We start from the raw sequence: 10,673 nt of genomic DNA, 5'->3' as shown, positions 1-10,673 counted from the left end.
TCAGAGATTAGTTGCTGGTCTGAACAAAAGTATGTTTCTCGAGGCCTCATCAGACAAAACGAAGGGCATAGTTCACCAGGAGTTTATTCTGCATCAGCCCAATTGAAATGAATGTCAGCTTTGTAAGGGTGCTCTCATTCTATCATCATCATTAATTAAATTTGTATACCGCCCTATACCCACAGGTTTCAGGGCGGTCAATAGGGATGGTATCAAACATTTTCTAAACAAAGGCTAGTTCTGTGGAGTTTATAATGTATGATAAATGTACACACTTTCATATCAACATGTGTACATCTGGAAAAATAGATATGTATTGGAGTTGACACCATTTCTGCATGTAAGTAGCTATTGTGCAGAGAATTTGTCACATGTGAAATGATCCTCTCTTGCATTATATTCCCTGTCCTTTGGGAATAACAAAATGACTGTGGTGCCTGCTTTACAGATGAGGAACTGAAACCATTGGCAATCAGTGCAAACATTCAGAAAAGGTATTGCTGTATAGTCCTTCCATGACATCACTACATAATACCGGAGGCATGTGGTACAGTCCTTCCATCACATTACCACTAAATAGTACTGTAGATGTATTCCCCTGCAGCAGAAACTTCCTGAGCGTTAAGGACAATCATGTTAAAGAGAGAAAGTTGGCATACAATTTTCTTCCTCAAATCATAGCTTTCTGTTTGTATAAAGTTATTGACATGGATAAGCATTTGAACATGACAGCCCTGCACCTGTTTTCCAAAGTGGTGCAGTCATGGAAGTGGGGAAGAACGAGAACAGTCTCACATGCGTTTTATTTCTGGGCAGTGAGTTAACCAAGTTCTCAGAGGTAAAAGTGTGCAGGTTCATCGTTCTGCCCACTAAACTTGCAAGGTCCCTAAGCTGCTATGTGGACCACAGGGGAGTTATTGTGGTGCATGAATGCCATCTGTCTTGTGGGTATCTGATGCACTGATCTGAAAAGCGAATGGGAAGTATCTGCAGAGATTACCAGAATCATATCATAAGAGTAAAATGGTATCCGTTGCCAGAATTTCCAAGAACAAGACCTTTTGTTGCCCTTTTTTAACTCTGAATGTGATTCCCGACCCCACAGACCTTCTGCATTTAAGACATAATCCAATACGTTTGGCAGAAGGATGAAATCGCAAGAGATGATGAAAAAAATAATCAGAGAAATCCAAGTAGAACAGATCAGGTCTGTGTAAATTCTGCACTTAAATCAGAATCCTGCATCAATGTAACCCAAATTTCTTAGCAAAAAATTAATCCTGCGACACACTCATTTTGCAAATATACCAAAATGGCATAACTCCTCTTATTCGGTGTGATTTTGCACATTTTACTTTATAGTGGGTGGGAAGGATGGGTTATAGTGTTTCTGCCTAGTCATGGAAGAGTAGCAGCCTCATTCCTGACCACTGGAAGTTTTGTTCTGCAATCCTTTGGTTTCTGCAGTTTCTCTGGGTACTGGCCACATGTTTTCAAGTATAACTTCGTAAGTGCCAAAGTACAGAAACTTACTTTTTTCCTGGTTAATTTGTTTAGGAAGCTGAATTCTGCACAGTGATAGTCATAGCCACTAGATGGACGTTCTTCTGCAAAAGACATAGAAGACAACATCCAAAGGAAAAGAGTGCTTATGTATTTGTTACATTTGCACCGCACTTTTTCTCTAGGGAGCTTGAGGTGGCGTACATGGTTCTCTCCCTCTCCATTTTACCCACATAACAACCCTGTGAGGTAGGTCAGGCTGAGAGACAGTGACTGGCCCAAGGTCACCCAGTGAGCTTCATGACTGAGTAGGGATTTGAACCCTGTTCTCCGAGGTCCTAATCCAACCCTATGGCTGCACCCATACCAGCTCATTCAAAACACATTTTCACCCCCTGCCTTGTTAAGGGTGCTGGGAATTGTGGTTTGTGAGTTGCAAGCTATTGTTGTTGTTTAGTAAATTTGTTAGTCACTTCAAGACAACCCAAAGAGACTTACAGCTCTCAGAATTAATGGGGGATGTTTTTCGAATGTACTTTAAAGGTCTGGTGTGTATGCAGCCTAAAGCTACTACACCATTGCTGTCCCCATTTTCATCATCTTCATCATTATCAGTTCATTAAATGTTAGTGTACGTTGGGAAAATATAAAATAGACATGGTTCACACTCAATGGGTTTTATCATATGATGATGCTGAGAGATAAGGGATAAGTGAGACTTAACTGAAGGTGAGAAATCCGAGCAAATTCTATAGTTCATCTCTGTAAGCAATTATACATTTGGTAGCAATGTTAGCAGTCCCTATGGGCCTTCCAAACTGTAAGGTTGAAGTTCTTTATTTTCCAACTTTGGAATACAATATGCGTTTTCTACAGACAAGCTTTTCAGATGCTTTGTCTGAAAAAGAAACGCTTCATTAAAACCAAAACCGCATACATAATGTAAATTGCCAGCAGATTTCAATAGAAGCAATACTGGTGGTAGGAAATGACAGGCGCAAAGGCACGATAAAGCCTTTGTTTGGACTAGAGGACTACAGCATATGATAGGCTTTTGCCAGATGAAGGTCTCCTGTAACAATGATCTTTAATTGACTAAATAAGGGAAGACATTCATTGGAGTGAAAAGGAAGGCTGACGCTTTGAAAGCTGATGGGAACAAAGGATGGTTAGGGTGTGCCTGTACTAGCTCCTCTTGTTGCATTTCTTGTCATTTCAGCCCAGTTTCCTCCTCACTGCCTTGGCACTAGTCTTGGCCCACATTTTTGCACATACCTTTCTTGTATGCATGAGAATCCACTGCCCAGGATTGAGGGCCACTTAAAACAAAAAATGCCCAATGCATTTGCTCAAGGAAAGCTTGTCACCTCTGCACTTAATGCCATCATTTGAGAGCAAAAAAGAAGGGAGTGAAGTGCATTAGAAATTTGCAAGGTGCAGTGGTGGGATTTGTCTGCGCCTAACCAACCTAGCAGTTCGAAAGCACATCAAAGTGCAAGTAGATAAATAGGTACCGCTCCGGCAGGAAGGTAAACACCATTTCCGTGCGCTGCTCTGGTTCGCCAGAAGCGGCTTAGTCATTCTGGCTACATGACCTGGAAGCTGTACGCCGGCTCCCTCGGCCAATAAAGCGAGATGAGTGCCGCAACCCCAGAGTCGACCACGACTGGACCTAATGGTCAGGGGTCCCTTTACCTTTAACCAATTTTCAAAATGCAAAAGACTGTGGCACTGAAGAAGTAGAGGGCAAGGTGAGAAGTTGGGAAGTTTGGATGAGGGATGTTGGGGAGAACATTTGCCCAAATCAATTGCCAGATGGTTAGCTCCTCTTTAAAGAGCTTCTAGCTTTCCACAAGAAATGAAGGGACACAGCACATGAAATGAAAGGAAGGAAGATAGCAGCAGCACATGCAGTTAACAGCTCTCCCCAACCCTGCTCCTTCACAAAGGAACATATGTAGATTTGTAAATTAAGCGAGTTATGGACTCTTTTCTTGTCACATTAGAGAAAGACTGTAATTGACGTTGCCAGCTCATGTACTAATTTTCTTCCAATTATGATATTAACGCTTCAAAGGAAAGTGCTTCAATCATACACCTACATTCGCACTGTGGTCTCAGTTCATATATTTTCACCCTGATCTCAATGAGGACTTCAGTTTTTAAAGGCATACCTGATTGCTACAAAACTCTAATACCTCTTGCTCAGTCCACACAAACGCCTGCCTTTCCACTCTTTGGATTCAGGGTGTTATGAGCTAGTTGCAAGGCAATCTGCACACGAGGAGGAGTAATGTGAGTGTGCAAAATCACACTTCTTATTTTGGAGGTGCTGCTTCTCACCTACCCAGAAGCCTCCAGGAGGACATGCCATTAGTGATCGGCTTCTGTCCTGAGGGAGGAAGACTGAGAGAATTTGTAACTATATCTTGCCTTTAGAGTCATGACAAATGCCGTTCTGATTTTACACTGATATCCGGTCCTACACATCTCCTCTGCTTTTTTTTCAAAAAATAATAATAACCCATGTTGTTCTCATCTGTTTAACTGCCTGTTTATTGATTCATTCCTTAGCTGGCAGGCTGTGGCCTCAACAACAGGCTACACCAGGCTTTTCTTGACTATGTGGTTTTAATTTGTGATTTATTTATTTTTGAGGGATAGCAGCGGTGTACATAGAAATATTTAAAAGAGCTGCCATGACGCATTGCATAGGTTACTGGATTTTGATGTAAGAGTATCCTACATTGGAAAGATTTGAAGAAAGCCTTGTGTCTGAGCTTCTCCTGCGTACCAGGATTATTGTGAAGACAACAGTGAAACACTCTACCATTTAGAAATGATACTAGTAATAACAAGTACCTATTCTCCGGTAAAAAAAGAAAGAAAATAATTTGGATGGCTGTTCCATGTATATATTAATCCACAAGTGAAATTCAAAGGCGACTTTGTGTTTTTGTTTTTGAAAAGGGACATGATGTTGTCACCTAGACAATTAGCTACTGTCCAGAATGTGCCAGACCCTGGAAAAGGGGACTTGCTCAGAAATATTTTGCAATTACCTCACCCTTCAGGCCAACCTTCTACCTTTAGGTGTGGAAAGTTCTCCTTTCATCCTCCACAAAATCACTCAGTGGCGAAAAAAATGAGCCTGGGCATCATTCTGGATCTGAATGTTCCTGGGAGGCTTCTGCTTCAGGGCTGGCAGAGGCAGGTTCACGTAAATTTCATCCATGGTATTTCTCTTCCAGCTTGGATCTCAGCCACTGTGATTGGAAGCTGTGACTTCTGTTGACACAGTTGATCGCTGCAGCCAAATTCTGGGATGGAGAGACAGACACATGGGTATATTCTTCAGAGAGAGCATGTGAGGACTTCTGTGGATAATTCCTGTTAGTATTCAGAAGCATTATCCACATAAATCCCTCATTCAAACTGGAGAATAGGGTGTTGTGTGTATGTAAACTGCAGTGTTTCATCCTACCTTAGAGTCCCGGGGGTGGGCGGCGGGCAGGGAAACGATTGGGTACGCCCTTGCTCCCTCATGGTATTAGTGCTCAGTGCCTTTCCCACCTACTAATTGGGGAGATTTATGGGTTCCAAAGTGGATGTTGAAAAAACAATTATTTTTCCTGGTAACTTTTACAAACCCAACTTGATGCTTGGACTGGAAATGGAGCAAGGTTTCCTGGAAATGTTCACCCCCAGATGCTGGGATATTCAGCCATTCACCAGGAATATGACAATGGATTGATTTACATGAAGGAATTCTTTCTTAGCACTTCCTTGCCTCCCAAGAGCTGCCTTGGGGTGGTGGTGGGGAAACTGAGCACACTAGCTGCTTTAAGGTGGTAAAACAGAAGCAAACACAGATTCCAAATTAGCTTGAAGGAACAGGCGTCCCATTCAGTGGCTTCTCTGGGCTCTCGGTTGTAAGGGAGGGTGGGAAAAAAGCAAGTCAAAAGGGGCATGTTTCACTCCCCACCCCCCTTTCCCATAACAGCCGAGTAGCAATCTGTGGGCACATATTTTACAGTATAGGGAGAGAAGGAATTTGTTTTATAAAAATAATCTCCAAAAAAAAAAAAAAAAAGCAACACAGTGTTTGAAACCAGAATATCCCAACCTGGAAAAACAGTTTGTTGAGACGCAGATGTAGGTTTGTGGTTTTGAACATGCCCTAAAGGCACAGCAGGGAAGAGTGTGAACAGAGCAAGCCAACATTGTATTTTGCTGTAGGAGGAAGCAGAGGAGCAGCGGCCAGATGCACCTCTGTTGTCTTTAACGGCAGGAATTCCAAGGCCGAAGCCTCCTGCTCTTGGGCGAACTCATGGCTTAGCAGTAAGTTTCCCAGCCATTCCTGGTGGTCTGCAGACCATGGCATGTAAGACATCATGTTTTTCACTTAACACCACCTCCAGCCTGAGGTCTGCTGTGTAATCTCTAAGGGTGCCATTTAGGTATACATAGCATGAGTGATGAGCCCACAGGGAAAATGCAGTTAGTTCTCGTTCGTTCTCTCTCTCTCTCTCTCTCTCTCTCTCTCTCTCTCTCTCTCTAAACAAAACAAAAAAATTTTCCTTCCAGTAGCACCTTAAAGACCAACTAAGTTAGTTCTTGGTATGAGCTTTCGTGTGCATGCACACGAAAGCTCATACCAAGAACTAACTTAGTTGGTCTTTAAGGTGCTACTGGAAGGAAAAAAAATTTGTTTTGACTATGGCAGACCAACACGGCTACCTATCTGTAACTCTCTCTAAACAGATAACCTTTCTCAGAGAATCAAGCTGGAAGCAACCACTTCTTTTTCCAGGAGAAACCCAATTATGCAGAGCGCTGATTGGCTGGCCTTTGTGATAGGCCCAAAGCCACACTCTCCTGCCTCTTCAGTCTGCTCTGTGTAACGCTGACCAGTTAGTCCTTGTGGCAAGTCACAGAGTCATTCTCCCCTCCTGCCAAGCTGTATCTCAAGTTCTTTTTTTAAACGTATCTGTGTTTTTTAAAAAAAGGTTCTGAATGAAATTTAATTGTATGAATGTTACAGTGTATTTTTTTGGCGGGGGGGGGGGGGAGGGATGTGGCAGGGGATTGTAAAACCAAAACAAGTGGTGGTGGGAAGGAGAAGAGAAAACCATTGCTAACTAGGTGTTAGTGAATAGAGGAGTAAAGCTGGCAAAAAGCAGAGTTTAAAGTTGGGTCAGAATGATTAAGAAAAAACACACTGCACCATTCGCAAATGGCAAGATGGGGGTTAGTTTCATGGGGAGAACCCTCATTGAGCATGGACTACTCCATGCATGTAGAATTACTCTTGCGAGAGTTTTTGTAGGGGGGAAATGCCCCCCTCAACATTAGGTACAATGTTTTTTGTCAGATGTGCCATTCTGAGCAGAGGTGTGTAATGATGTGGTGATGTTCTCCAGTGGGTTGTGAGAGAAAAATAAGAAAGGAGTCTTCCACCTCCAGTGGATTTTGACAAGGAAGTTAAAGAGATGGTCTCTGAGGAAAATAAACAAGCACGACCCTGAAGATGACCTTCCTTGAACTTCAGAGAGATAGCGAAAAGAAAATGTCAGAGCAGAGTTATCGATTTTACAGTTGTAGGATATCTGTGTGGCTTTTTCTTCCCAATTCTTTCAATTTCTGAATGTGTAGCACGGGTGAAGAGATTAGTGTTTCATCTCTCCCTCTTTCTGATTAGCACCAGTCCTGGAGTACTACGCTTACAAGGGTCCTTTGTGGCAAAGTGGTGGCACAAGAATAGAATGTGAGGTCACTGCTTTTTCAAGGAAAGGATGTTGCATTGTATGTATTGCATTGGGGTAGGAAATCAGCCCTACTGAGTGACGCTACCTGCATCCCGGCTGATCTAGGGTAACGTACTCTTGGCTCTAAGCAGCCATTGCACAATCAAGATTCAAATCTACTTGCTGCCTCTTTCTGTCTCCCTATTCAGCACTTGTAGATATTATCCCAAGTCCAAGTACACAGATGACTCACCAGGAGTCCACATATGAATAGATTTCTTCCCAAGGCGATTTTGTTTTGGTTTTTGTGAAAGGGAACACCTTCTCTTTCCAGACTCATTCTGGTAGAAGTGGGTTGAAGAGGGAGGCATAGAATGTCCACATTATTTATGCATGTGGTGTTTTTTTCAAAATTTTATTTGCGAGGATCGTTTTGAGGCAAGCAGTAGTTCGTTTTCATTTTAAGAAGCTTTGGCATTAAGCCTCTCCTTTACTGTCCCTTCAGGGTTATGATGACTTTTCCTTCAGACAGCTGTTGCAGGAAAGAAGAGCTTAGCTTAGGCAAGGAAACACTAATCTCTCTCTTCTTTTTTGCTTTTTAATTATATTTTCTTTCTGTGCCTCTGTGTGGTCTAGTTGATCCTTAATGCCGCCCTGCCAAGTCCACCAGAGATTTCAGTTGAAATGGGCTTGTAACATTAACAGTAAAATCCTGTGCACATCTACTTAAAAGTCAGTTATGTTGAGTTTGGATTGAGGCCGCAGTCCTATGCGCTCTTCCTTGGAACTGAACCCCATTGAAAACTCTGGAAGTTTCTTCTGAGTGAACGCACATAGGATTGCACTGTCAGCCTGCTTGCATCCTCTTCATTGCTGTACTCCATTGGGCTTGCAGAATGATTGCAGATGCACAAAGGAAAAACAAACAAAAGCTGCATTGGCTTCTTGGCAGAGAAAAAATGGATGAAAGGGCTTTAAATTGTGTAATTACAGCTTTCTCTAAACATATAAAAAGTACGAATAATATACAAAAGAATGAAAGCAAGGTTCCAGGCATGAACTGCTTCACTGCTGTGTGCTGAGTTAGATCCTGACTGAAAGATGAGTAGGATGAAAAAGGTAATAGACTGGCTTTGGGAAATTGCAGACCTTTCACCAGAGCCAAAACCTAACAGATGCTGCATTCACCCAGGAACAGCAGTAAGAAGAACCTTCTCTCAGTGCCTAGTTAAGGACCCTTGTGGAATTTCCAACCCTTGGACCAGCCATCTCTCTCTGTTTGCATGTTTGAAAAACTGGAAGTGGGAAGTTGAGATAGGCTACAGATTTCAAACATACTCATCGCTTGGTGAACATCTTTCTAGTCTTTATGACGTCTCAGGTATCTGCAAGCATGCACATCTGACCACCACTGAACATGAACATCATTAGCATGAACAGTAGGTGGTTCTGTCAGAAAGTTAAGAGAAGAAAGTAACAGGCTGTTTTGGGACATGTAGTGCTTTTCGGATGCGAAAGACCACTCTGCAAAATGCCCCATGCCCCTAGGAATAGCAACAGGGAAAGGGCTTTCTAAATGCAGAGTTAAGGGTTTTTGTAATAGCCCCAGAATACCCTTTATCTACACATTTGAAAATTCCTGTACAGTATCAGAAAGGCAAGTTAGGCCATGCTGCATATTTCACCACTCCCACCATTGACTGGGCATCTAATACATTTGCAGTACCTTAGAAAATTCCTACACAGTTCAGTATAAAAGAATAAAAGCCAGAAATATATGTGCAGTGGTATGAGACTATAAAGCAAACAGATTACAACTAAATATCACATAAGCAGAGAATTGCTATGCAGCCAACAGTACATTTTTCCTTTTATGACGGTACGTCTAGTTTGATGTTTTCTCACCAGTTTTCTGATGCAGCCCAATTGTATGCATGTTTGCTTAGGAATAAGTCCCACTAATCACAGTGGGGCTTTCTTCCAGGTAGGCGTGCATATGATTGCAGCCTTAGGCTGGACTCCGCAGCCTACTCTAACCAGATGTGCATAGGCTTCTACTGGTAATGATTCATAAGCGGGTGTTCCTGACATAATATGTTAGATCTCCCTTTTTGGTCAGTTCACATGAGCATTTTCTGATGCTGCTCTGAACCCCTGATTGCAGCAGTTTGGAGTGCATGTGTTGGAAAATTCCAAATTTTGTACCTAGGCTGCCCAGTTCTATGTCAAGAGAAACTGAATCCTGCAATAATACATTAATTTGCTTATTTTGTGCACACATTTGCTTATTTTGCACAATTTTGCTTCCTTTAGTCACAGGATGTGATGAAGAAATATTCAGGGCTGAATGCCAGTTGGGGGGGGTCACCACTCCCCCCCTGCCTTTTTGACATCTGCTTCCTCAGTTTCCCCATGCAGAGTGAGTTCTGTCTCCAGGCAAGCAAGCATTCTGAGCATCCTTCAGTTTGGTATCAGCACGGATGGCAAGCCAGAGAACAGTGCCCAGTCTACCATTGGATTTTTGTTGAATTTGGGGATAGGGTGCTGCTGCTAGAGACAGTGCTGTCAACACAACCTGTGGTGGCTTCAAGGGCTGATAACGTGAAACGTCTTATGGCTCCGTGATGACGCCATGCTTTCTGCTTTCATGTTTGTTGACTGCCATACAGAAATACTGTTTGTCTAAAGTTGTCGTATAACTTTGCTGTATGGCTATCCTAAAAAAAACCCCCACAAACATTTTGAAGCAGCGAGCATTTTCATGTGGTGAAACTGCAATAATTGCTTACTGTATTCCACCATGTGTAATGTGGTTTACTCCCAGGTAGCTGTGCATGGGATCATAGCCCAGCATAACTTCCATTTCGTTGCATCCCTAAAGTGATAATGGTTTGTAAAGTTATCCCTCTTGGTTTAAGCGAAAGGAGCATTCTGAGCATTTGAAACCACTTTAGCTGCTGATACACACACTCTCATTGGGTATGTACAGGGTGAGTCCTTTAAAAGAGGCCCCGTGGATACAGAGTACACATGTTCCACGGGGCCTCTTTTAAAAGACTCACCCTGTAGTTTGCTGCCTTGGCTGTCATCGTGAAAGATACTTCTTTAGGGACAGAGCTGTACTGGTTTGGTTAGCAATGCTTTTGCATGGGTATGCTTTTGTCACCAAAAGAATACTAGATAAGGTTGGGCAGCAGCTAAGGACATATGAGACCAGGGCCACATATTTGGGCAGGGCAGGACAATGATAACTGAGAACTTGGAAGAGGCTGTCTAGGTTTCTCTTTCTTTCTGCAAAGAGAAGTGTCTGTACTGGAACTCAGCCTGTGCTAGTTTCACACACCACATGCTCCATGCCCAAGGCAACCTTGACAGTCCCCTCAGGCTGGAGCAGCAGTTTCCTTTGTGCCTAGACAGGCAAAC

At 42.7% G+C, this 10,673-nt stretch overlaps 1 protein-coding gene and 1 long non-coding RNA gene across 4 annotated transcripts in view; one reads left to right on the top strand and one right to left on the bottom strand.

Annotated features, from left to right (window-relative positions):
- CHST3 (carbohydrate sulfotransferase 3) overlaps nucleotides 1–10,673 on the top strand; it is a 44,100-nt gene that overhangs the window by 1,547 nt on the left and 31,880 nt on the right. Inside the window, exons 1-2 of one of the 3 annotated variants that reach the window (XM_083740719.1) lie at nucleotides 3,223–3,982; nucleotides 6,268–6,416. The exons of the other annotated variants lie outside the window; for them this stretch is intronic. The gene's annotated coding sequence lies outside the window, so the exon portion shown is untranslated. Of the gene's footprint in view, nucleotides 1–3,222; nucleotides 3,983–6,267; nucleotides 6,417–10,673 lie in introns of those variants that run through there. 3 annotated transcript variants of the gene reach the window in all.
- Nucleotides 4,403–10,673, bottom strand: part of LOC310845589 — a 59,820-nt gene continuing 53,549 nt past the window's right edge. Inside the window, exon 3 of the long non-coding RNA XR_014564849.1 lies at nucleotides 4,403–4,823. This is a non-coding gene — a long non-coding RNA (uncharacterized lncRNA). The remainder of the gene's footprint in view (nucleotides 4,824–10,673) is intronic.

The sequence above is a fragment of the Podarcis gaigeae genome (genome assembly GCF_964106915.1).
Source record: "Podarcis gaigeae genome assembly, chromosome: 5".
NCBI classification, from domain to species: domain Eukaryota; kingdom Metazoa; phylum Chordata; class Lepidosauria; order Squamata; family Lacertidae; genus Podarcis; species Podarcis gaigeae.
This window is presented reverse-complemented; position numbering and strand designations above follow the sequence as displayed.